The sequence below is a fragment of the Sturnus vulgaris genome, chromosome 8 (genome assembly GCF_052056855.1).
Source record: "Sturnus vulgaris isolate bStuVul1 chromosome 8, bStuVul1.hap1, whole genome shotgun sequence".
Lineage (NCBI taxonomy): Eukaryota > Metazoa > Chordata > Aves > Passeriformes > Sturnidae > Sturnus > Sturnus vulgaris.
The window spans coordinates 9162495-9190113 of NC_142250.1; the positions used below are offsets into that span (position 1 = coordinate 9162495).

General features: G+C 39.1%; 1 protein-coding gene across 2 annotated transcripts in view; it reads left to right on the plus strand.

Annotated features, from left to right (window-relative positions):
• Positions 1-27619, plus strand: part of ANK3 (ankyrin 3) — a 293933-nt gene that overhangs the window by 29651 nt on the left and 236663 nt on the right. The gene's annotated exons all lie outside the window — the stretch shown is intronic.

Genomic DNA, 27619 nt, shown 5'->3' on the forward strand with positions numbered 1-27619 from the left:
TAAAGATAAACTTTTAGACACAGAAAGTAACTATCACCTGGAAAACAGAGCTTAGGACAACAGGATTACAGTGTTAGAGCTGAATAAAACTGATGCATAGTTTGACTGCACATGTATGGACTGGGAACTGATGGTGTTCCCGTAAAATGTATCTAATTTTAATTTGCTATATTGGACTTCTTTTCTTGTTTCAGAGAACGTAACGTCTGTCTTTGCCAGTATCTTGCCAAAAATCCTAGTTTTCAGAATCCTGCATCCTTTTAGAGAAGGTACCATGCTATTGGCATCATTTTGACTTTTGGGTGCCTAAATGGAGCTGGAAGTTGTTCTGGTCCTTCACTGAACATTTGTTGTGGCCTGGGTAGCTGTTAGGATGGTTGCAGGTAAAGAAGCAGGAAGGGCCTTTGTATGGGTTCCACTGAGATGTTTATTTCAGCCATGTGGGTGGACAGTCCAGGGTCAGAGGCAAAGGCAAAGGCTCGTGGTGAGGGTCCAAGTTTAAGTACATGGGTCTTTTGGGGTGGGGGAAAACATCAGAGACCAATTACCATGGGACATGGGGGTGTCACAAAGGTGGGGTTGGGGCATGGGAACCAAAGGGGAAACAGGGTGGGAGTGACTGAAAGACTGAGGGACAGGGAGGGGGCACGGGGCTGACCCAGGGAACAGAATAGGGGTACATTGGCATGACAGAACAGGGCTTGCTGTGAGAGAAGCCTCTTGTGTCTCCCTAACTAGGGAATGGCTTTCAGGGTCTCCACAAACATTGATATGACATTTTGTCACTTGACCAGACTTTTTCATGCTGCCTTTACAGTCTATTCAAGATTTTCCTCATTTACACCCTTCCTACCTCATATCCTACCCTAGTCCATAGAAATGTTTATTGTAGGTTCAAATAATGTATTTGGTTTGTGTTCATAATCATCCTCCAAGATTTCCTCCTATTCTGGTGCTTTTTTTTTTTTTCTTACCTGTATTCTGACTAGTGCTTTTCTTCTTTCTACTCCTTAAATAATTGTGCTTTCCCTATGCAGGTGTAGCTTTTCTTGCCTTCTTAATATCACCTCACTATAAAATAGTGGGTTGTTCTTAAGTGGAGGGGAAAAAAATAATGCCTTCCTACTTCAGATGGATCTTCTGCTAACCTGAAGTGTGCTCTGGAAAGCCTTCCTTTTCCTTTCCTTCTCTCATCATCTCTTGGCTTGGCTTTTCATACTGTGACGTTCTAAAATCCATCACTATCTGTTCGCTTTCACGGATGTAAAGTTGGCTTATGCCATGGTTTTCTCTTGGCTAGGTTTGTTCAAAGCTCATCCCTCTTCTGTCAGCTCTGACTTTCCCTCGGACTTACGTGATGTGTTTTTGTCATGCTGCTCTTTTAATCTCTGTCTTTCCATATGAACTTAATATTCTGTGTCGTGATTTCTAAGACTTTTGACCAGCTCAAATGCTGCTTCCATCCCATTCTCTGTCTTTTCAGATGATGCAGTATCTTTTATTCTGCTTTTCACACCTTAATGAATTTAGCCTTGGTCACCTGCAAAATTTTTAGCTGATTAGGTTTTGCTTCTTTTCCTCTTCATCTTGGCTGGCTGTGGCTCAGAAGAGGGACCAGCTCTTCTGGTGATTCTCTTATCTCCTTTACTGGACACATTCAGGAAAATGGAAGCATATGACAAGCTTGGAGTAATTTTTCACTGTCTTCTTGCTATGGAAAACTGGGCGTTGAAAAACAAATAAGAATTCTTGGGTTGTCTCTTGTTGGAGGTCTGCTCTTTTATCCTGTGGTAGCTTGTTTGCAGCTGAAGAAATAACCTGAGCCCTTGGTTTTTATAATTCCCTACTAGGAATGAAGCCCTGGAATTGCAACAGTTATTTACAACTTCGTTACCAGTCCCTTTAATGAGAAATATCTGTTCATAAATTTCTCCTTGAATTAATGAATACTTTTTCCTATGTCCTTTAGAACATCTTTGACAATGATTTAAATTTCTGCTTGTTTGGTTTGTGGTGTTTTTTTTACCTAAATAATGCTCTGGTTTTATCAGTTAGCAGAAATTTGATAGTGAAGAGCAACTTCCCATTCCTAAATATTTGTGTCCTTGTCAGAAGCACTTGGTCTTAAACACTGGAGAAGTGTTGTGATGTGATTTCTTTGGGTAGCTTGCTCTTCTCTCCAGTCCAATTGCAAAGATTGTTTTCTGGGCTTCAGCCTTCCTTGCTGGCATTGCCTCTTCAATGGGGTGTAGGGAATATATGTACAGCTTGTCCTTTTCTTAGCGATTGCTGTTGATGGTAAGGACCTTCATGAAATCTGTTATTCTTCTACAGAAATACCAGTAAAATTGCTATCAACCGTCTTGTGCACTTGAGGCCAAGCTTTTAAATCCTTTAGTCATTGTTTTTGCCAAGCTGAGACCTTTCATATGATTTCTTCAAAGTCAATGGGCACTGGCTGCTCCCATTTGTTTCAACCTGCCCAGGTCCTTCATGTGATCAGCAGCTGAAGAAACTTTCAGATGAGATGTTAAAGAGAAGTTAACTCTTGTGTATTGACCCCAGACTACAGACAGACTGTAGTTTTCATGGAAAGGGAGGAAATCACTTCATGACATGTTTGTTGCCTCATCAGCCGAGTTGCTGCTTGTTCACTAACGAGTGTAACTCATTTGCTCACACAAAGATGAGCCTCCAAATGCTCAACACTTCCATATGAGGAACAGTCAAAAGACAGAGTATATCTCAGACTGGACCCCAACTTGGCAGCTGAGCATTATAATGCAATTTAATTCCAAATACACTGCCTGCCTCTCGCCAGGCTGAGCACCCTGTGTTGGTAGGGCTTGAGTGAGATAATCCAATTGATCACTTTGGCTGTGTCATTGTGACACAATGCAACATTATGCACACATATCAGAAAGATCTCTGCAAGGTATCTCAGAAGCAAGGCAGCTGAAAAGTAGATTGGACTGAGCTTGGGTTTGAGTGATGTCTCTGGGCTGTGTCTGATGCTTGGGCCAGCTCATGTACATTTTTATTTCTATCTTCATCATGTCAACTGCATATAATGCGTCTGTTTTGAACCACACATCTTTGTAACTCTAATTAAAAAGATAAATAATACATTCCAAATTCTGGTAAAACTCTGTACTTAGTTTAAACAAGACATTATAAGACATTTTTTTATACAGTGAAACCTTTGCAGGCTTGAAAAGCTGCTTCAAGTTTTAAAATGGCCCTATGCATTTATTCAAGTAAAAAGTATTTAATTGTGTACAATTGTGTCATGTATTACATAGATGTGAAGATTATCATGTTGGAAGGGGACCTCAAGGATCATTTGTTTTAATCTATCTTGAACAAAGCATGTACTTTGTGTCTCTATAAAGGTGTCTGTATGACTGATGTGTTTACTTATGCATTTCTTTGGTATTTTCTCTGTTAAGAGATTGCAGGAGGCTTTCAAATTAATTTTGACCTTGATTATGACATTGATATTAGTTAGTGGCATGCAATTTTCTTATGTTTTGGTTGTGCTTTCTTTGTCGGGGAATCTGTGCATGGTGTTATCTAACACATGTACTCTGTGTTTGAGTAACTCAGGGAATACCTTTTCCTGAAAGCACCTACATTTTATATTGAAATATGTTTTAAAATTAATTTAATTTGTCAGGATTAATCTTAATTCTTTCCAAGAAAACTTTCATAGAAGACAATTCATTTTACCTGTAAAATATTATGAAGTTATATCTTATTTTCTTATGTATTTGTATAAATAAGCCTGCTATGTAGATAAAAGATAATATTTTTTTTGTAATACTAACCTTTTTTTAAAGAAAACACCTTTTTTTTTTTTACCAAGGAGCTACAAAGAAAAATGCTGAAGAAGTTAAAACTTATATTTAATGAGCATGAATGATTAATTGCTATTCTTGGAGTGATGCAGTTAAATAATATATGAAGTGGTTATTCAGAACAGCTGACAGCAAATTACTCTTTCTAGGTGTTTGTTTGCGATTTATTGTCTTACTATATAAAGTACATGGGTGATATATATTTTATAAATTTATGCTTGTATTGTAGGCTAAGCAGAAATAAATAATCATATTGTTACTATAATAAATCTTTAAAATAGATGAGAATAAATTCTCATTTTCTCTGATGCTTGAGGAGCCCAAATGAGTACCTTTTATTACTGAGAAATCTATGTGAACACTGCACTGTTGTTAATTAAGATTTTCCTCGTAAAATGGATCATCTTGGAAACCTTTTAAAAATAATTTATTCAGGTATTTTGTCATAACTGGTGCACGAATCAGGTTTCTATTCCCACATCTCTGACTGTAGTATGTTAAGAGAGGGAATGTATACTCTTTTGAGCACCCTGCCTTTGTAGGATGCAGATTAGATTCTCTTGCTCAGTGAACATTAGAAGTGCAAGCTGCTCTGAGACTGAAATCGGGAGTGGGGTTTACTGCTTCTATTTGTGGCTCCTTTGAGCAGCCAGTTGCCAAGGAGATCACTGGCAAAACCCCAGCAACTCCCTGTACCACTTTAGCCTATAAAGCAAGCTCTGCAACAGATCCAGTGACAATCATTAGACACTTCCTGAGAAAACACCCTGGAGGTTTTAGGAGGGTTTATATTTCCACCACCTGTTTCATTGTCACATCTGCTCTTCAGAAAACAGAAAGGGAAATGTTTATGATCTCTGGATAAATATATTATTTGTTTCTTTTCCCAATATGACCAATCAATGTATATAAAAAACATTCCTATATCTATTAAAAAAACCAAAACATTTCTCTGCCTGCCTCGTGTAATCCTTCTTTGTGTCAGTGATAATTAGCAGCCATCTAATAAGATTAGCCAACTAGTGTGATTAGTGAGCTCAAACCCTGTCCTTTTCCTTTTGCAGGTAAGTGAATGTGGCATTCAGCATCCCTATCTTCATTATTATCACTTTCTTTGGCTCTTATTTCTGATGCAAATTTATGGAATGAAAACAATAAAAGCAATTGGAGAATACTGAGATGCAGGTACTGTGGATGCTGTCGGAGTGTATATTCTGAGAGAGATGGTAAGTGGGATGTTTTCCATCTTCACCTTCATCATGATAGCATTTTGATTATTTGCTGCTGACATGGAGCAGCAGCCTGTTGTGCTCTTGGAAGCCACCTCTCTGTGGCGTTGCTGGAAGGAGGAAGAAAATGGGAGATGTTTTGTTGGATTGGTAGGATACCAGTTTTATGTGGATTTGGTTTTTTCCTGGATCACAGGGTTTGGATGTACTGTCTCGGAAATTCGGTTTGGATGTTTCAGCTTGGAATCCAGATACCATTTGAGGAGATGTGCCAGGGTGATGTAATTAACCAGGGATGATCAAACTGGAAGGGGAGCGGCATAACTAGAAATGGACATTGTGTTCCCTGCTGGAAATGATGGCAGTTTTCAACTGAGCATGTATCAAAAAATATTCTTAGACTGCTCAGAGACTTTGTAATTAAATCTAATTTGAACAAGATAATTGCATTACTTTTTATAAATTGGAAATTAGTCAGGTTTTACAGGTATACTTTAATTGTGCTTCAGGAGATACAAAATCCTCAGGAGATTTTTGGTGGAATGGAAATGTACCAATGTCAACTGGTATTTAAAGGAAAAATAAAAGAATGAGCTGTTCATCTCAGTGTTAAGGCAGATGGAGTTCCAAGTGAGCTCAGTGTTTTGTTGCATTTGCAGAGAAGGCAATCATGTATTTTGCTATCTACAGCAGCACCTATTCATAGCCTGACATGTGAATGCCTTTGAACAGGTCTACTTAAATCATTATAAACGAGGGCTGTTACCCTCGGATGGTTTTTTAAATGCCATGTTTTACATTAAGTATCTCTGAAAGCAGTAATATTAAGTGAGTGCCTTTAAAAGCTAACGTCCCCTTTAAAGGTCCCTGTTTTGCTCACAGAATCTGGATTCTAAGGAGTTTATGCTTTCAGAGGGACAAATTACTCCTCCTCCCCTAGGGATAAAAATTCCTAGTTCCTCTTTGCCTTTCACACTTGCAGGGGCCAGTCTGCCTACTTCTGTGATGCTTCCTCCACAGTCTAGTGGCAGTGGCAAATGGGGAGGTTTCCTGGGATCTTTAGGAGGTTAAAAGGAACTCCTGCAATGCTGATACATCAGTGTCTGTCACAATATTGTGTAGCCTCAGCAGTCACAACTGTACAAACCCTTATTTCTACCAATTAACTGAGAAGAAGTTTATCTCTTGAATGAAAATTTTGACGATGGGAAGAGTCAGTGAGTGGTGCTGCATGGAGCTGCTAGTTAATTCAGTGTTTTCTGATTAAACAGTTCATTCTGGGAGACAGCCAAAATTATTTCCTTCCCTTAGAGCATAAAACCCTGTGAATTCTTTGTGAATGAATTTCATCACTTCTTGTAACATCTTCTGTCATCTTTAACATATGGTAAAATAGTTGAAAACCTGTTTACAACATAAAACTACTTACATAACCATTTTCTAGAGTCATTATGGGAGATAAAATTTCAGGTACAATATAAAATAGATTTGTAAAGAAAAAAGTACAGGAACTAAATACCTGGGTTCATTGTCCCTGGATGCCTTACTGCAATTCTTATGGGGTAATTATTTGTTGATAAGTATTTTGTTTTAAAGAATGTTTATTTCTATTGTCAATATACATATGTATATATGTGTGAGTACATTTGCATAATACAGTCTTTTCTGTACAAATGTGGGTTTTAAACCATCCCCTGGGATATAAATGAAGTCGTATTTATAGTTTTGGAATATTTAATCTTATCATCTGCATCTGTTGAATAGGTGGTTTACATTATGGGGAAGGCTTTGGGATTTGCTATTATAATGTCTCCTAGTTTAAAACCAGTATTATTCACAAAATGCCATAAAATGTTTAGGGCTTTGCTTTTAGTACATGACCAAGTCATGACTGTGGCAGGATTATGAGAACAGTTAAGATGCAGAGATGGATTATAAAAATTAATTTTTTCAGTTTTGTAAAGTTACCTTGATATTTTTTTCCTGGAGCTTGGATTGTTCTCACTTATTTAATATTTTGAGGGTCAGTGAAATAAACGAGATGTCCCAGATATATCTAGGGGAAATTACTCTCCTGCCCTCTCCTGTAATATGTCAGGAAGTTGTGTAGTTGTCCTTTGATGTGTACATCATGCCAAGGGAAGGGTTTGTAATGAAACATGGGATGTGAGCCTGTCAAGTGTGACATCCAGCTGGAAATACTTGATGGAGTAAAACAGTTTGAGGGTGTGTGTGGGAAGAAAGCTAGTTGGCTTCCTCAACAGGAACATGACTAAGGTAGTACTGAAAAAAGGGATAGAAGCAAGTGGAGGAGATGGTGGAGGCTGTGGTGAGGTCCAGTGTGACAGGACACCTTTGCTCTTGGGCACCACCAGCAGTGTGTGTTTGGCGAGCTGATAGGGCTGGTTCACAGCTTGCAGAGATTTGTACCTTGGTATTTATATTTCAGTAACTTGCACTGGTGACCATCTCTGGCTCACCTGCCCAGCTGTTACATTAGAAATTCAGGTTGTCACCGGTCTGAACTGCTCCCTGCTTTTCTTAGAAGGACATGGCTGAGTGGCAAATGCCTAGAACAAAAATTTATAAATATATTGAGTATTTTCTGGATGTATTCATTGGTTACCTCTAGAACAGTGTTCACAGTTCTGGGAATAAGTCTTCTGATAATCTGGTCTGGCCATGGTATTTGGCATACAGCTTTTCATTTTGACTGTATATGTAAATGTGCTTGAAATACATCTCTTTAGTACTAAATATATAATCAAGCAGACTATTTAGATTTGAAATTAGCCTATATTCATCCTCTTTGGCTTGTTTTGTGCTTGTAAAAAGTATTAATTTATTGGCTTAGCATTATTTTTTACTAAGTAACATAAATTTAGTAGAAGCTATTATTTGCATTAAGAATTGTAAATGAGCACTGATTTTTGAGGCTCTGTTTGCTCTTTATCTCTGTCCATTTTCTGTTCTTAGGTGAGCAAAGTTTTATTTGTGAGTGACTGATACCTGTGTACTGGATACCCATTAACTGTGCATCAGAACTAACTAACAGATTTATTTAGAAATCTGTTTATTAAGGATAAACTGATATCTGATAACATGCTCATACACACAGACTTTGCAGTTGTTGGTGGAATAAAAACCTGATAAAAGTGTAAAAACTGTAGTTGTATAATCTTGATTTGTGGTTGGGATTTTTGATTGGTTGGTTCCCAACCCCCTTGCAAAAAAGTCAAATTTGGCCATTTATATAATTTGTTCTATCAACTCCATAGCTAATTTCCAGTGAAAATGGAAAGATTCTCTTGATGGTGAATGTTCTTTTAATTGTTATTAAATGTCAACACTGTCTGCCTCGGGAGTGGAAACTTAACTGAGATCACCTGTTTCCTAGATGAGATTTTTGGTGGTGTAGCTTGTGAATTACTGTGGCTGTGTGGTCATGCATGTCCTTTAAGTCAAGGCTGAGATTTTGTATGACTCATTATTTTTCTCTTCTGTTATTTTCAATTTGGAGCTCCAGAACAAAATTTGCAGTCTGAGAACCAGACCCTGCAGATGCTGATCTTTCAAGGATAAATGAATAAATCAGTAGTTAAATTTCATTCTAGAAAAATAATACCCAACACTCTCTAGGTGTAAATGGCTGGGCTGATTAGGTAATTTGCAAGTATTCCATTTAGCTGAATTTCACCTTAATCTTATTTTTGAAAGTGTCTCTGCAGTTGGTTACCTCATGATTCTTTTCCACTATAATAATGGTATTTCCATATAAAAAATCACCATTATTTATGATCACATCACAGCTACCAGTTTATATCCTTGCTATTTTATTAAAGGAATGCCCATACTAAAAATGGGCACCCTATCCTCTTGTTTTCTGTAGGGTAAAAGCAGGAGGTAGCCAATTCAGGATGTTTTCCAGTAAACTTCTAGCCTTCAGTAAAAATACTGCCAAATCTTTGTTTGGGAATCATGTGGGTGTTTGCTAAATTTGTTGAGGTGGGAAAATCTCAGCTATAAACTTAACATAATGATTATATGACTTGTATATTCTCAGAAACTTATGTGTGTGTATTCTACTTATTTGGGTGATAATCATACAAATAGAAAAGTAGATTTTTTTTTTTAAGCACTTTTTTTTTAAGAGATAGAACTACCTTTATCCACCCAAGTGGCAAAACCCTTCCAGCCTTACCCTTTAGCCCTGTGAGGCTGGGGAGTGGATAAGGTAAGTGCTTTGCTGTGTAGGTTGGGGACTGGGGTGAAGTTCAGGGCGAAGCTCAGAAGACACATTAATATGATTTTTTTCCCCTGAGACTCTGTCTTATTTAAGTTTTACCTCCTGAACCCGAGGCACAGTGTTAATGGCTTCCTTGGTGTAAGGACAAGTCGGACTGAAAATGCATTTCAGGACGGGAGAATTAACACTCAATTTTTGCTTTTAGCATGAAAGGCAGTGCATTTTCTGTGCTTGTGCTCTGTCATGCTCACTGTTCTGGGCTACAGTTCTGTCCCAAGGTGTGCACTCAGGAGGTGCCCTGGTGGATCCCCACAGAGGAAGAGAACCACTGATGTGGCACTGCAGGGACTCCTCTCAGAGCTTTAGAAAATCCTGTCAATTCATGTTGAATGTGTGAAGAGCATTCAGCTCCAGTACTGGAGACAGTTATGACTCTCACCCTGGTTTTGTGGAATTTTGCCTCACCTTTAACTTTTTAATTAATGCAGTTCTTGTCTCGCTACCATATCACACCATCTTAACTTAGTGATTTAACTTCGTGTAAGACACTGGCAATGGATTGATTTTCGATTAGCACGACTGCAGGCTGCAGCTGGTTCTGTCTTCCATCATTTCTGACTGTGAGAAGAATTTAATTTTATAATGATGGCATAGTATTTTCCATGGTGGTGACATAAAACCACAATGATTTTAAAACGAAATGTGCATTTTCATTTAGGTAATATTGGTAGAAAATAGCCTCTGTGGCTAACACAATTTTATATTGATTATACACTGTCTAATCTTGTTTGCAATTAGGTGCAGGAGGCATATCCTTACAGATGTTTTATTTTTAGTATGACAGTGGCCTGTATGTGTTATTGTTATTCCAGTAATATGCTTTAGCTTAGTTAGAAAAATGTAAGTTCAAACAATTGTTCCTTTAACGCGCTATTTTCATGACAGCACTAATTCTTAACTTTTGCTGGAAAGTAAGAGCAGCAAAACATGGGAATCAGTAGCTATGGAAGAGGCATTATTGTCTTTACTGACCTCGTACCAAGAGGAAGTCCTTTACAAGAAGATGCTAGAAATATGCTTGTTGGCTGTGCTTTTGGGCTACTAAAATTAATCTCCTGGTCAGACATGGGGGTTTAGAGGAAGAAGCCATACGGTGTTCAGACTGATGTGACAGTGTTGTTGCTACTACTAAAGTTGTAATGGACAAGATGTACAGTGAGGTTTGGAGGGCTGTCATACAGGACCGAAGGTGCAAAGCTAGAAGGAACATTGTGTTTTCTGAAATTTCCTTAGCTTTGGGAATGAGCTATAAATACTGTACAAAGTTCATTCTCAAAGAGGTGCAAATGCAGTTAATGTGAAAATAGCCCTTTTGCCAAGAAGATGCAGTGCAATGAATCTTTACTGAAGGGATCAATGTTTATGAATGCTGAGGCTTAAATCCTCCCAAAAGAATACTGCTGGGCTTCCCAGGGTATTGAAAAGTTGATTTGTGCTTTTCATCATAAGTTGTACAGCTTTCCTGTGATGGCGGGAAGGCCACTGAACTTTTAAAACTGACATGGAAAGATGTCTAAGGTTAAAAACCAGGTGGGCAGCAGTTCATAGCCGAAAGCAAGAAAGAAGGCAAGAGTAAACTATTATAATTTCAAAATCTGTAGTTCAACACCTCATGTTGGTGCAGCATAGGTGCAGCATTTTTACAAAAGGTGTAACATTTTTACATACATTTTTACATACATTTTTACATACATTTTTGCCTACTTTTACATACATTAAGAGAACCAGTTAAAGATTGTTGTATTCAACCTGTCCAGGTTTCCCTAGAAAGTAGAATGTAACAGCTGTACATAAAGCTGATTAAATGGCAACGCAATTATTATAAAGTCTTAACTTTCATTTGAAGTTTCAAGTGACAGAGTTCACTACATGGTTTGGTAAACCATTTTGTCAAAGAAATTCCCTTGCTGATATATTTTGCCAGGCATGTATGATCTGAATTGAGACATTAACAAGGTATATCATTAATGGAAATTATCCGAAGGCTTCTGAGTGTCTTCTGTGCTTCATTATTCTGAAAACAAAAGTAGTGTGTGTGTATTGAAAGGTTGCTTTTCAGGGAAAAAAGAACAAGGGAAATTTAAATGCTCACCGCCTCAGAGGTATTATCTTAATCAAATATCTGCTTTTGCTTTAAATATTCAGCTAATTCCTTCCCTGTTTTTATCATGCCGAAGAAGATATGTTTATTGGCAGGATTTGGCTTTATTATTTTTGTTCTCTAGAGCTTCAGGTCTTCTCTGTGAGTATGAATTCACAAAGAGCTTTTCTCACTCTATTTCAGAAAGCAGAATTCCTCCCTCAGAGATGCCACCGTGCTCCATTTGTGCTCAGAAAAGATGTGAAAAATCTGAGGTACAAATGGCATATGCTGCTTGCCTTTTAAAAAGCGTGGATTCAGAATTGATAGAGGCAGAAATTATTCTCATCCGTCTGTAATAGCTCTTCCAACAGTACTTGAGGTGGCAGGGGTGGGTGGGCAATGCCCCCTTTTCCCCACCTTGGTTTCCCTCCTTTGTTCCCAGCTCCTGCCTCTCCCTGCTCCTCCCCCGCTTTCCCCTCCTCTGCCCCTGCTCCCCCGAGGCACCTCCCTTGTTGTCAGGGGTTTGAGGGGCTCAGGGGCCGAGGGGTTGGGATACTGCAGAACCTGCTGGAATTGCCTGGAATATCCTTCCCCACCTGAGGCAACCCTCGCCTCTCCTCACAGAGACTCTGCCACCCCTGGGCACAGATGCCGTGTCCATCTGGAAGAGGAGTGAGCTCTCCTTGCGCAGGGCTCCCGCAGCACTGCCTGGAGCGAGGTTAATTCACTCTGTGGCTCTGGGTGAGAGCAGCCCCTGGAGCAGGGCTGTGCCAGCAGCTGCTGTCAGGCTCACAGCGAGTGCAAGGTGGAGGCAGCACAAACCTGGCCTCTGGTTTTGGCTGTGTAACAGCAACGTGATGATACCTGCAGCTTCATTTCAGGTCTGATGGGTGTAACTGAGCACCACACATCCCTGGCCTCTGTGCTGCCGTCCTGGGTGAACAGTACCCTGAGCTGTGCCGCCTTCAGCAGCGTCTCCCACAGGAGTTATCGCTGCACTTGGCCTAAGAGCAACAGCAGGAGGTTCAGGAGATGTTTGAGTTTAAAATCAGTACAAGCCTGGTGGAGGCAGTGGATCAAAGATAACTCCATAGCAGTTGAGGAGCTGTCCTAGGATTTTATTCTCCCCTTTGGTATTGCATGAAGTTATGTTTTAAGCCCATTCAGCTGCACTTGTCATGACGCTTTTCTTGCTCACACTCTCACAGTTTTGACTGAAAAGCATCTGCAGGAGAAAACTGCTTGTCAACCAAACTTTGGCAATATACAGCAGATCCCTCTTGCATATGCACTCAAGGGGTAAGAAGACCCCAAAGTTGCTTTCATGCCAGTCAGTACTAAGTTCTAGGCATATTTATATTTCAAATATCTCCACTACGTATGTGTGTATTCCTGTATACGTGTTTCATCTGTAATTTCCGGATGTTGTGCTGCACACAATAGGCTGTGTAGCTGCCTCCCTTTGCCACATCTATCTCTGTAACACAAATCTGCTGTGTGTGACTCACCCACTTGTTATTGGCAGAAAGATGGACAAGCTCATTTGCTGTGGAACTGCAAAACTAAATACAGCCTGAGCTTTGTCTACTGTAATTTCTACCATTTACGTGGCTGAGTGAGATATTCCCTTCATGACCTTAAGGGTCATACAAATAGACAAAGCTTTCTGCATTTCTTCTTAATCCTTACTGCTAAGGATGCCAGCACATGTTGCTTCGTGCAGCCTGGCTTTAAGCTATTCTTGTCTGCATCTCTCAGCAAAAACAATCAGTCTAACAGGACAAGTTAATTGGGTCAGGATGATCCACTCTTAAAATTTGCCAGCAGATCAGAGGTAATTTATTTAGCCTATAGAACATAACTCCGTGTAATTCCTGGGCTGAGTGGCTTAGACAAAGCATCTTAATTATTGCAGACAAATAAACTGAAAAAGAATGAACGAAGCAATATTTGTTTGAGTATATGACTGTGGCCTGTCCAGGTTATTTAATCGAGGCAGTGAAACAACATTTCACTGATTGCCTCCCTTTGAAAATACAAATTGTTTGGATATAACTTCAATATAGGCAATTGGGTGCAAACATTTTGGGCTATACATTAAAAAGCTATTCAGTTTAGCATTCTTTTTCCCCACAGTGTCCTGGAGTCGTGAGATGGGCTGAATCATATTCTTCATTTAAGTCAGGGCATTTTAGTAGAGATCTGTGCTTTATTTGTAGTTTGATGTGAAAGCATCAGATATTTTTGGATATCAGATATTTTTGTGAGTATATTTGATTTGTGTTTTGCTGTGATCTGATTTAGGGTTTTAGCTTTCATTGTATATTTCCCACTACTCTCAATCCAGTCTGGCAATTTATAAATGCTGAACTCTGATGTCATTGTGCCAACTGGAACTGGATGACTGCAGTTCTTTGCTAGCAAGGCTTGGTCTGAGTGGCTTCGAGGTGTTCTTCCTCTTGATCTATAAAACCTTTGGCAACCTTTCAGCTTTCTCTTTTGTCTTGTAACCCTGTGTATTTCTGAGCCCTGAGGTATTTATCGTCTTTTGATGCAGTAGAAAAACACCGTGGTTCTTAGAAGAAAAAAAAAAGGATTTCTGTATTTCTAGTTGCTCCCTGTAAGTTTATTGTGGAGAGTTCTGTACGTAATTGCTGTGATATATTTCTAACTCCTTAATTCTCTGCAAACTATCCTATAGCTGGTTGCTTCTGCATGGTGTTGAGAGAGGGTGGTTTCTAACATTTTATTTGTAGGTGTCCAATCTAAAAAGAAGTCCTAGAAAAATGTCAGCAGAGATCTGTAGATCTGAATAATGTAATTATAGAATGATTCTTCTGTGTCGAATAGGGTCAAGAAGAAAATCGCTAAATCATGGTCGTGCTGGTTTTCTGTGGTACTCCTTTGAAAATGAAATTATTGTAACACCTTCCACTTGTATTATCCTTGGACTGGGTGCTGTTCGTCCTGATTGGGAGCTATGTATAGCAGTGACCTCACCACAAAATGTAACAACTGCTGTCACTCTGTGTGGCATATGGAGCATGTTAACTTCAGGCAAGGAGGAAGAAGATTATTATACTTTAATGAAACTTCAGTGAATATGTATAAAAAAATGTTGGATTTTCTTAAGCTGGAATTTATCTTGGCTACTGAAACTGGCATTCAGGTATTGTGGGATCACAGGTGGTCAGGACCTGGTCTTGTGTTTAATTTACAGCTGCAGCAGGATAGCTATGCTGAAATTGCGCTGAGGAATTGCTTCAGCACTGGCTCCCTCTGTTTCCCTGAGTGTCCAGGTGTTCCTTCAGGCCACACCCGAGAATTAACCCAGCACAACCCTGCAGGGGAAATAGGATCACAGCACACATGTGTGCTAAGCATATTTGACCAATCGTTATTTTTGGCTTTCAAGTACCGCTGTGTCTTAAATCTTCCGTCACTCCGTTCCCAATTCAGTCATTCTGGATGAGAATGTCATTTCCGAATAAACAAATTATTCTGAAATAGTTTTTCATTATAAAAACCGGACTCACAATATGTATGACCTGTTGAAGAGAAAAAAACCTGAGGTCATTCTCTGACATTATCATGACTCATTCCTGCTTAACATTTTGCTTGTACTGTGGCTATTGTGTTTGCAGATTCTGACAAATAAAGTTTGACAACAAGTAAACCCTGATGTACAGCAATGAGTCACAGTTGAAGCACTTGATGCTTTCAATACATGTCTGAAAACTGCAGTCTTGGGGACTTCACTGATGTAAAGAAGCTTCTGTGATTTGTATTTTTTTGAAGCTAGCGTTACACTGTTATTATTATTGGATGTGTTTTGATAAAGGCTCCTGAAGATATGTTTTCAGGGCTCTAATGTTGGCTGATGTGCTTTGTAGCAAGGACAGTAGCTTCGAACTACTTCAGTTATAGAGCTGTTTTACTAAAACTTTTTACAGGACAAAACTAAGGGCAGTATGCTTATTATAGTGGGATTTCAGAAGTTCTTTCTCCCCTCCTCCAGTCAGTAGGATTTGGTTGTGGAGCAGACAGTTCTGCTGGTATTTTTGCTGCTCTCTTCTTGCTGTACACTACTGCCTTTCAGAAGTTGCTTCTTCAGCCCACACAATGTACTCTTGGGGCAGATCATGTTAAGATATTGTTCTAGATTTAGAAATTTTACTCTGCAGTGTATTGTGTCAAAGCCTCTGGCAGCTGTTCAGGCCTCCTTGTTGTGTGTATACACCACTGAGACTTGGGCAGCAGCTTCAGTAAAGAGTAAAAAAAGTGTAAAGGAGTCAGTAAATAGCCTCTTGTTCTCTAGAAAACCAGACCAGCTAATTATTTGACTCATCCCTTAGAGAACTATACCTGAAAGAAAAGTAACATTGGTTTTACCATTGTTTCACTTTAGATACCCTTTGTTAGATTTCAGTAGCATAATGCTATTGTTACAATAATAAATACCATTAGTCAGCTTTCAAGAAGTACAAATGGTTTTGATTTGTTATCCCTCTGGCATCTTAAGAGAAGTGCTTAGGTCCTAGTCTACCACCACCTCAATAAGCTGCAGCTTTTCTATCTCCTACAGGATTTCCAGTACAGACCTGTCATAGCAATGTACAGATCAGCATGATACAAATAATAATTTTCCTAAATATATAAAGTGTAAATATATATAGACAATATTCTAGAAGTCTTATCACTGGAGGGAAAAAAATCCCACAATGCAAATTAAAGATATCTGACATCTTGAAGTAGATGGGAGATCTTTGCAGACATTTAAGTTGATATTTTTAAAAATGGACTATGTTCTCTGTTAAAGCTAGAGAGAGACTAAGGCAACTGGTAGTGTTTTTGAGAAATTATTGTGAACACTTTGTTCCACATTCTGACATCATCTTTAGCATCAAACTATTTTATGTAGCAATTGCTACATAAATTGTTTCCTGTCTGATTGGTTTTGTGCAGAAAATGTATGAACAGCCATTTGGAATAGGTATGCTAACACTCATATTTATCCCTCCCATCTTTATCTGCATCTTTTTTATTAATAGATATGAATGCCACTGTGTCTGAGTTTAAGCTTAGATTATTAATATCTTAATGAAAAAAAAATTACAAAGCTTTGTCTCTCACAAAAATTTGCTCAGTTAAAACAAATGCCATAGGCTGAGTGAACATCACTTTCACAGTTGTGAGATGGAGAAGGAATGTTGTGCATTCAGAAGGAATTTTTGCTAGTCCAATAGATTTCTCTTCCAGCAATGATGACTCCAGTTTAAAACTAAAGTAGATATCCTTAAAACACATGCTTTTTTAAAGCAGGTCTAAAATATGTAAATTATTTCTTTTGTAATATTCTTTATTTTGACTTCTTTAAAAAATCTTCTTTTTCTTTAGTAGGCCTAATAAAACAATATATACTTGAATGTTAGTGTAGAAAGAATTCAGGATCTTTTACCAACAGAGGGCCACAAAATGATGTAGAAATTAATATTTTGTGGAAATATCTCCACATCTAGGGGAGCAGCATTGTGCTACAGCCATCATTACTTTTCTGGAGGTAAAACTCTGAGATGAAATATTATCCAAGCCAGCATTTCAGTCTCTGGCTCCCGGCTTGCATCCACAGCTCGCATCTTCAGCCCTGCACAAGTGGCAGCAAGAACCCTTCTCCTTTGTAAACCATGGCAGTAGGATGTCCTTCGAGGCACCCTTGCATGTTGGGCTTCTAGCAGTGTGTGGGGCGCCTCACTAGGTGACAGGTTTTGCTGCTTCTCTCTCTTTTTCTTTGGCAAATAGTTCTGGCTGTAGACTTTTTCTCTTCATTGCACCCTGCCACCCTGGGCCAAACCAGATTCTGGTTCACGTCCATGTATCTCACTGAAACAGCTTTGTTTTAATTGTGGAGGATTTCTTTCCTGTCAAACCCCACCACTGCTGATGATCATTTAGTCAAGTTTAGATAAGATATGAAATTAGCTGCTTTTTCACTCCTAAGAATTCTCCATTCAAAGCAAGGGCTTGCTTTGTTTCTCTGCTGCTGTTGTCTGATCTAGGCTTGGGATACTGTGCATATAACAAAGATCTCCTTGAAGCTGAATCGTCTGGATTTAAATCACCAAGTCTTTCAAATTCCTTTAACTTGTTCAGCTGGCTGTTACTACAGTGCTAAACATATTATGTTCATTGTCACCAGGGATCCTGTGACAGTGCACAGCCAACCTGAAACTGGGAGCAGGGGATTCTTCCTGCTATTGGCAGAGTAATTGATTCTGTGTTTTGTATCCATCTCATGGTCAGCTGCGTGTGTCCCTGGCATGTCAGTGCCCATTGAGGTAGGACTGCCAGTATCTTTCAGATGGCCAGTGAGTACTGGACTGCCGGGTTTGTTTTGGTTTTTTAAATCCCGAGAATCCTATTTTAATGAGAGATCCTTAGAAATGCTGAGAGCTTAATTTGAAAATAGTAACTTAATTGGAGGGCTGGTTGGAGTGAGCTGATAGTGGATCTCCCTGACAGGTGAGGTTTTTAACCTTTTACAAAGTCTTATTTCTTTGGTACAAACTCTGTAATCTGTGCGTCCTTGGAATGGTAATTGCCACTTGCCCACTCCTGCAGGAAATTTCTGCTTTTGGTGAAATAGATTATTTTATTTTAAAGGGAAGAGCCTTACAGAACAAATGCATGGGAAGAATATGACCTGTGTCCCAAGTTTGGAAATGGCACCCAAAGTTAAAGCAGCACTGCTTGGACTAGATAATCACACTTTTTGTTTTTGCAAGATTTGCAGCAGGCTAATCCGGTTTTAGTCTCTCACTTTTATGTGTGTGTGTGTTTACCTTTATTAAGAGTTAGGTCATGAAACAACATAGAGCTTTACTAAATAGCATGAAAGAGAGCAGCATGATTTTGATAGAAGAAATAAGTCAATGTCTTCTTTTAGCGTTGTTTGTGGGATTGGGTGTTTTTAGGTGTGGCTTTTTTGTTTGTTTTTTAATAACGTGAAGACAAGAGAAAGCAGTCTTATACCGGTTGGTAAGATGACAGTAGACTTTTGTTCAGTAAATAGCTGGCTACATTTAACATTTGACACTTACTATCAGCACAGTAATTGTTTTTAAAGGTTTTATGTAAGCCTTAGATTCTGATTTTCAGAATAGATTTGAATTAATTTGTGCTTTAGAGATAACTGAAAACTGCTTTTTAGATTAAGGAGAGCAAAAAAGAACTTTTCCTTGAAATACCCAGAATCCTAGTATGTCAAAGGATATATACAGGCAGCAGAAAATAAATGTGCAGATGGGGAGGCCTGAAAAAACATCAAGTGCAGATCCTGAATTTATGCACATTTATGACATTGTTGGATGAAAAACGCTGCTCTTATCTTCTGTGGGTAACCATGGCTACTGTGTGATGTGATTTTATTTTTTTCAACATGAAATTATACACAAGTGCAGGAGAATGGTCTTGTCTCAGCTTGCACCATATGTATTTGGGTGATAAGGATTACAGTCAGTGAACGTGCTTATCAGTATGGCACATTTGCTTCTTTAAAATAGGTCCCAATTTATGTCTTCATGTCTCCATTAGTCTGTAGAGGGTAAATTGTGCAGGATTTTCTCAAGTACGGCTGCATGAGGCTTAGGCCACCTCCTTTTGTGTTAAAATGTGTCTGTTACCTCCTTGAATCTGAGTCACATGCTAATATAATTTGGGGAGGGGGAGTTGAAAAAGCACCACAAACATAGATACAAAGTATTATAACTCAAATTTTGTTCTGGTTCAGTGCCATAGTCTTAATTATCAAATGCTTATTCCCTGAAGATTTATGTACATTTTAGATTAATACTCCTCCTTGCTTGATGTGTTTCTGCTTTCATTCACATTTTCAGCATCCTCATGAACTTTGAGGTAGGAATTCCTAACCCCTGAATTCTCTGTAACGTTGGGACGGTTTGTATGAAGCTCATGCATGGAGCTAAGAATACATTTCTGTTTGTCTCAACAAGTGCCTGAGTTGTACTCCGGGGATGGTGAGTGTCAATCAAAGGCTTGCCTGGCGTGGGTGGCGAGGGATCCCGCTGGATCGTCTGTGCTGTCCCTGGGGCTGCCGGTGGCTGCTCCGAGCAGGGCACACTCACACGGTGCCACATCGCCCACAGGGCACCGACCCACGGCAGGGAGAGCTCTCACATGGACAAACGCTCTAAAATTGCAATTTACCGTCTTTTTTAACCTTTACCGATAATTAGTTCAGCGGGGGGAATTGTTTGCTTAGGAACATAATCGTGTGGATTAGGGGTGCAACTGCTCAAACTTATGGTAATGTTGCTTTGGCTGAAATTTGAAAACATCTGAATTTATACTTGTGTACTAATACTCTTGCAGTTGTTGCCACTTTGGGGGATTTTATAACAAAAAACAGAAGAAAGGCAAAACATTCTTTGAAATACTGCTAAAAAACTTTCTTGGAACAAACTTCCTGCTACAGCACAGCAAATGCTCGTTTTAGCTGTGATTTGGCTCCCAAAAGAGGCCTGTGAAATTAAAAAAGGATAATTTGGCAAAACTTATCAATAAAATTAATATGGGCAGTATTTTGTAGGTCAGACTCAGCTAAGTGAGAAATACAAACCACAGGAACAATGAACTGCTGGTGGATTGGGAGAAGCAGAAGGAATAAGAATAGTTTGCTAGTTGAGACGGATTAGTCAGCACACAATTCAAAAGCAGTAAGCTGGGAAAAGCCCTACAAAATTCAGGACGCTTTGTGCAAATGTCTTAATATTAGAAAGATATTATGTTCAAATAGCCTTGTAGAAAAATTGGGACAAAATATGCACTCCTATGTAAATGTATCCAAGAGGATCTTTTGAACTGTTGTGATCCAGAAATGAGAAATAGAGTACTGCCCCCTACTCCGGGTAGGGTAGCTGCTTTAGGCAATTATGTCATCATGAAAAGTTGTAACAAGGACGAAAAATTCACAAACATGGCTGAGAAAGCAAACAAAAATCATGCTAAAGGTCCTCCAGAGGAAAAGCTGTAGCCAAAGACAATGGGGACAGCACGCACAAAGTATCTGCGACAGAAAGGAATTTCACAAGATGCTGCAGGATGAGGATGAAAATGCTGCTGCAGGACTTATTTTCTTTGTAAAAGTACCAGTACAGGGCAAAACGGACAAAGAATGCATTAAAGTTGGAACCTAGGTCCAGCAGAGAAGAAACAACGTAATTGAAGATAGCCCTCAGAGTAGAATAATCGTAGAAGAAATCATTCCACTGAGACGTGCATTATTTTCAGGAGGCAGGCAGCAGTGACTCATGAGGATGAGATAGCATATATGTGACATGAAAGCAGCAAAATTAAATTACTTGTCAAGTTCAGATTAGTATCAGATGCAATGACAAGTCAGTGACACACAAGCAACAGGAAGTTGAATGCCAAAGATGTGGAAGGGCATCCGTAACCGTGCTGGGCTACAAAGTCTTCTTCAGCAGTGGGCAAGAAAAGAAAGCAAAATTGCGAGCAAAATCGGGCAAATTTAAAATGTGATGCTTTCTTCTGCTGAGGCAGTGGCTAGGAGCAGTGCTAAGAGTCCTGGCACAGCAGGGCCGCCTCTGAGCTGAAAATGATGTCTGGGCCTGAAAATCAAGGATAGAGATTCTGCCAGATAGGAGGAGAGAAAAGCTGAATTTGGAGCCACTGCTCGTGCCCCCGAATGCTGAGGTGGCCAAGAGCTTCACGTGGCCTGAGCCATCCCTATAGAAGCACTGTGACTCAGAGGCACTTCTGGGAAACATTGTCAGACAGTGACACTGAACACCAAAAATTGGGCAGACCAGTGAACTGGCGGGCAGGAAGCTGGTCTGTGAATTTCACCATGTTGCAACATCAGCTTGCTATGACCAGTCAAACAGTTAGGTAATTATCATCAATATTGTGGTCTTCCTCAAGAAATCTTCAAAGATCAGAGAAACTATAATGCAACCAGTTCATCAAACACTCCCTTGGAAATTTTTCTGAGTAATTTTGTAGGGAAAGCTTCATGTGAACAGCTACTGATAGTGATTGATTGCCCAAACATGAAAAACTGCTGTTGGCTACATTCAGGAAACTTTTATGTTTCCAAAAGACACTGTTTAGATCACACTGTTAATTCCAAATCTAGAAGGAAGTCTTATATGTTAAACAAGTAGATCTTATTTAATTTTAGGCAACTTCAGATAGTTGCACTTACTAAATCTACCTGCTACAAATAGAAGAGCCACAGAAGAAATGTGTGGAAGAGTGATGAAATATTCTAGTTTGGTGGAAATTTTTCTCTGCTGAATGTGGTAATCAGAAAACCAGAGAATATCTGGTGAAAATAAACTTACAGGACTCAGTGAAAGATCTAACCCCCCCCCCAAAAAAATTTACATACCCAGAACCACTAGCATGTAGCCGTGTTGTTTTCACAAGAAAATACTTGCTTTTGAAGTAAACCAAAAATAAAGCGAAGTGCATACAAGTTATTTAGTGCAACAGAAAGGCAGGACAAATCAGATGTCTCTAACTCAAAGGAAAATATTCAAGTTCTCATTTTAGAATTTGTAACTTTTATTTATATATGTATAACAATGATATACTTTAACATTGTATAACAGAATATAAAATAAGTGGGAAGATTATGCTTTTCATTATTAATTTGGCAAAGTGAATTAAATATAAGTGAAGGGATAATATAATAGCTTCATAATGGAGGACACAGCAGGATATATATGGGGAGATAAATATGTAGAATCTTGAAAGATGTGGTGTATTCAGTAAGAGAAGATTTGTATCCCTAAAGCAAGAATTATTATCTGGGTGCCTGTTTCTTGTCTAATGCTTCAGTACTGACCACTTGCCTTGCCTGTCTCCCTTTGATCCTAATTTATCTTCAGTTTTGGGAAATCCTCCATATCCCATGCTTAGGGTTCTCTTCTTTCCTGGTCTGTGTCCTGTAAAATCCAGGTCTGCTTTGGAAGGCATGGTGGATTTTTGTTTCATTTCTGCTTAAATTGAATTATCTTTTCTTCCTTGCTGTGGTTTAGGCAAGCCCCTCCCCCCCCGCTTTCTCTGGTTTGCAATAGCTTCAGGCTTCTCTCTTGTACTCCTTTCTAGATGCAAATCCCTTAGCTCTTCTTTTTCTTTCTTTGCAGTATTTGTCTTTCCTCTTCTTCCTCTTCTTTATCAAGGTTTATTTCCCAGATGTCCAGTGTTCTACATCAGAGTTGTTTTCAGAAATGCACATCATGTGTTTTATGCCTTCTGTTTGACTTTTTCTAGTTCTTTTATCTGGGGGTTTTGAGCCTCTGCTTGTAATAGAAGTACTTTCTCTTCTGCAGTGACTGAGTTGGAAAGAATAATTTTCAGGGGCTGGTAAATGTTTTTCCTCTTTGAAAATGACTCAGGGCTTAGGAAACTTTGAGGATCTCTAAGTGATTGTGCAAATGAAATAGAAGAGTTTTCGTCCTAATTTGGGTGAGAATTTGTTCAAATTTCCTGAGGAAGGGAAAGAGAAGTCAAAAATTTAAATATCAAGATAGATTGTCATATTGGAAAATTTTTGTGTTCTTTAGTACCAGCTTCACCTTCCTCATGATGATTCTGACAGCTCATGCGATCATATATTCCATTTATCTGGCCCAGTCCAATAACTTTAAGGAAACAGTTTGTGTTACAATGAACATGTATTTGGGAGAGCTGAGTGCGTGCTAGCAAGCACTTAGAATATTTTAAATGGTAAAGAATATTTGACTGACACAATACTGTCAAGCGAAGACTTACCTTGATCTTTGCCTAATATTTTGGCTGTGGAGAAGGGTCAGAAAATAAAGTTACACAGTCAGTGATTAAGCAGTTTCTGGGTGTTCTGTCTGTTGAAACCTACTTGGTAATAGGCTTTAGAGTGTAGAGGAGCTGATGTATGTGGGATATTGTGGGAGGTACTGTTTGACATCTGCCAAGGGAATATTATGCTTTGCCTCTAGGTTTTGTGAATGACATTCAGGTTCTGGAGGCGGGACTGTGAGATACACTCAGCGATTGCCACTGTTAAACCTGAAGGCTCAGTGTGGGGGAAAGAGGCCATAGCTGAGATTGGCACATCCCCACAGAGGAAAGTTGTCTTCTGTAGCTCCGTGTGACTGTGCATTTCTTCCTTGCAGTTATCTCAGGTACAGAACCTGGAGCCTTGTTCTGCCTTCAGATGTGCTCAGGCTGGAGTTTCAACACCATTTTAATGAGATTTGGCTACTGTTGAAAATGGCACTATGGCCCTTATTCTTCTTCCACTCTCTGGTCCCTCACTCCTGCCTTCCTTATGCTGTTATCACTGTTTGTGTTGTTTGGCTCATCAGGAAGGAAATGATCAGGCAGAAAGATTACCTCTCTCTTCATTTTGAGTTGATCGGCTGCAAGTGGATCTCTGCCTCCTCCATGGATTTCATGCATTACAGGGGGACAGTTTGTTTCACCACAGTCCTCACTTCATAGTTCTTTCTTCTTTCCTGACAGTGAAATCATGTGGATTTCTTTTGGGGTTTTTCCTTTGGAGCTTCCTAAGTGACAGCTTAATACCACAGACCACTGGAGTCACTTTGACACGGCTGGTGATACATGCCACGTATTAGACCAGAATTTCTGTTTGCTTCAAAAAGCTTGTTAGAGGTGATAGAAGATTGGGTCTACCTCAGTCAAAGGCAATGGAAGAGCACCAGGATGATTCTTTCTCCTGCATAAAAGATAGCTGTTATCAGTGTCTCAAGTAATCAAGTAATTCAGTAGCACCCAACCCAAAATAAAATAGTATTAATAATAAAAACGTCTGAAGCTCTTAGGTTAAATTTTCCCTACCCTTCACATGTATATATTTTGAATATTTAGATAAGCCACAACATTATACAAGAAATACTGCAGGCCAGTAACTATCAAAGAGGCGTCAGCTATGATGCAGTATATACCATTATCTGTGAGTTAAGGTTAGTAAATTTGCTGTCGTATGTGACATGTGGCTTCCATTATGTATCTCTTTAGTAAATGTCGCCTGTCTCCAAGAGCTGCTTGTGTATGTAAAAGATTTAGTGACTGTAAAATAAGTACAGTTTTTAAAATATGGATACAGATGAATGTGTTCATGTAAGAGGACTAAATATAATGTATAATATTTAATGTCTATAAATATATAGTTAATCACATTGATATTCCCAGCTTTCTTTACCACTTGTGCCTGTTAATTTCTTCTGTGGACACTGCAGTGCCAAATGTGACCTGTAAAATGATGCTGGCAAAATTAATTGCTATTAGGAAAAGATTGGAACTTGAACCTACTTGGTCTTCACACTTGGTATTTTCCATTGCACATCCCATGGTGCCTTTGAATGAAAGAACTAGTGGGTACCAAGTTGGATGGGAATATGTTATACCAGGCTTTTGCTGGACATCTGCAGAATTTACAGATGTGTGGGCACTATTTCTGTAATTTACTGCTTTAATCTGCTCTCTCCAAGTGGTGAAATGTTCTCAGTTTGATATATTTCAGCAGTTGCACAGAGACTGAACAAACAATCCCAGTGTACTGTAGTGGCCTCAAGCATGATTTTTCCTCTGTACCAGCAGCTTTTGGTTAAGCAAAGAAACGTTGAGTGTTGGGTGAAGTATAACTAACTTCATGCCTTGTTTAGGAAAATACTGATGTATTTTATGGAAGGAAAATAAAAAAAGCTGTTGGTAAGAGGTTTAACAGGGTGCCTTTGTATTGTCTTGCACTATGTATTTGTAAGGCTCAGCTTCCTGGTGATTTTTCCTGCTGACTGCAGGCCTGTGCTTGGCTTCTTTCTCAAGGAAACCTACATCTCTCTATACTGCACTTTGTTTTCCAAGATCAGAGATGTTTAGACATGGAAACACTGAACTGAGCTGCTGTTCTGAAACTAGTAAGTGACTTGCAAAGGGAAGCTCTAAGTTTGAGGTCAGGCTCCAGCTTCTGTCTCTTCCCTGTATCCAAATACTTTTTTCAGGGGACAATCTGTCCTGCTTAGAGTGGTAGCACTTCTACTAGTGCTTGGACTACCCGATATCAGTATGTATAGCCTGTGCTGGATAAGGAATCCAAATGGCATAGAAGGTTTTACTCTTTGAGATGGCATCCATTTTTTTTAGGTATTATATTAATGTGAGAGATGAGAAATATTGCAAAGCTTCAGTTAAGGGCAACTCAAGAATTGTTGTAACTCAGATGTGTTTTATTGATATCCAGGATAGACAAGGAAATACCATTTGGAGAAAGGATTAGTCCAAATGCTGTAATGAATATTATGTAGCTTTGCTAGTATCACAGCTACCCAGTTAAATATGACTTTAGGACCCAGTTAATTATGTAATTATGTAATGTAATGTGATGCAAAGAGTTAATGGTTTATGTGCGAGTTACAAAACAAGACTAATTACTTTACTCTTATGAAATGGGGAAAAGCTTCTCAACCCTGATTTGCTAAGAAATGAAAATCAGCAAAGGCATCTTGGCAAAGGCGAGTCACTGGAGTGCAGTGTGGTTTTGGTTTACAGTGATGCCTTAGCTCACTTAGCAGAACAGCATTTAAAATACTTCAGTCACAAATTGTTCTGGGAAAAGAGTACATGTCATACTTTTTAAGAGAACCAAAACTTGAAGATAAGGTTTTTATAGCAAAGAGGAGGAAGCCTGAATGAACAAGTCTAATGGTGGATCCCCGTGCTTTGGCAGATATGTTTCTTGGGAAACACACTTTATATTCCCTGTAGACTTCACTCCTTTAAGATTTAAGGGGATGTCCATATCCCGCTAATTTCCAAGTACAGCATTTCCATATGAAATGCCTTATGTGAGTAACTCATTACAGGTCTAGGTTCTGCAGAACAGGTGCTACTCTTCTGTGGCTTGGGCGCAGAGAAGATCTAGATTTGAGATGTGATTTGAGACGTGAGATTTGCTCTAGACTTAAGTGCTTTTTTTCACTTGTACTTCAAAATATCAGTGTTTTTAAGGGGGTTGAAATAACCTGCATGCTTAAGGTGTGCTTAGTCTCATGCTGATGTCTCTGTTGTGTTTACTTTGAGATTTACAGCTGAAGTGTTGTTATTCTGCTAGTGCTAAATCTCATTAATCAATAATCAAAATGCTGTTGGAGATGTCTCATCTAAGTGCATTTCTTCTGTATATAGAGAAATTTACTGAAAATAGATATTGAATAATCCAGTAAAATTAATGGTTGCACATCATGCAAATGTGATCTAGATGCAACTTGATTGGAGAAGTCACTCTGAAGATCAAGCTTTTTTTCTTGAAGCAAATTCAGGGAAAAGATGCCTTGAACAAATATAATGGGTCTTCAGGGAAAAAGGCCACATGCTTGTTATAACTGATGTGTCTGTGAGTATGCTTTTTTTGCCTGAAGACTACTTTTTGCTAATCAGAAATGTCAGTGAAAATTATTTCAATTTGACAAGATGCATCAGTGTACTCTGTAGTTTACTGAGATGATGATTAGGATAATACAGCTTCATGTTTCATTGCAAGCCACAGTACAATGAAATATTGCTGGCTGCATTAAGGATGACTGCAGATGTGGTTAAAAACTCAGTCTTACAAGAAACACCTCAATTCTTATTTAGTGTTTCAGTGCCACCAAAGAGCACTGTGGTGTCACCCGTTCTGGCCTGGAGATCTGTATGATGGGCATCTGTGGGCTTGGCTGGGGATAGTTTTATCTCAGTCCTTGCTGCGGAATTTCTGGTAGCTCCACAAATCTCCCAGGAAATGTAGGTGTTGTCAACCCAGAAGGACTTACTTGTCCAGAGAGTCACCAAGGTTAGTCAAAGGAAGGGCTTTTGCGTTGTAGACAGATGCTGATGATACAGATTGGCTCTGTATGGGGATGAGGACTCATGGCAGGATGGCAATTCAGATGGTTTTGAGTTTGAATTCTGGTCTTCATGCTTCCACTGCAAAGCAGTGTCTAATTTTAGGGCCATTGCTCAACTTTTGGGCTGGACACCACGTTAGCACCTGGTGGAGTGGTCAAGCAGTTGGTGCAGCCTTTGGCAAGTGATAAGGGTTTTGAATGCTACGGTCACT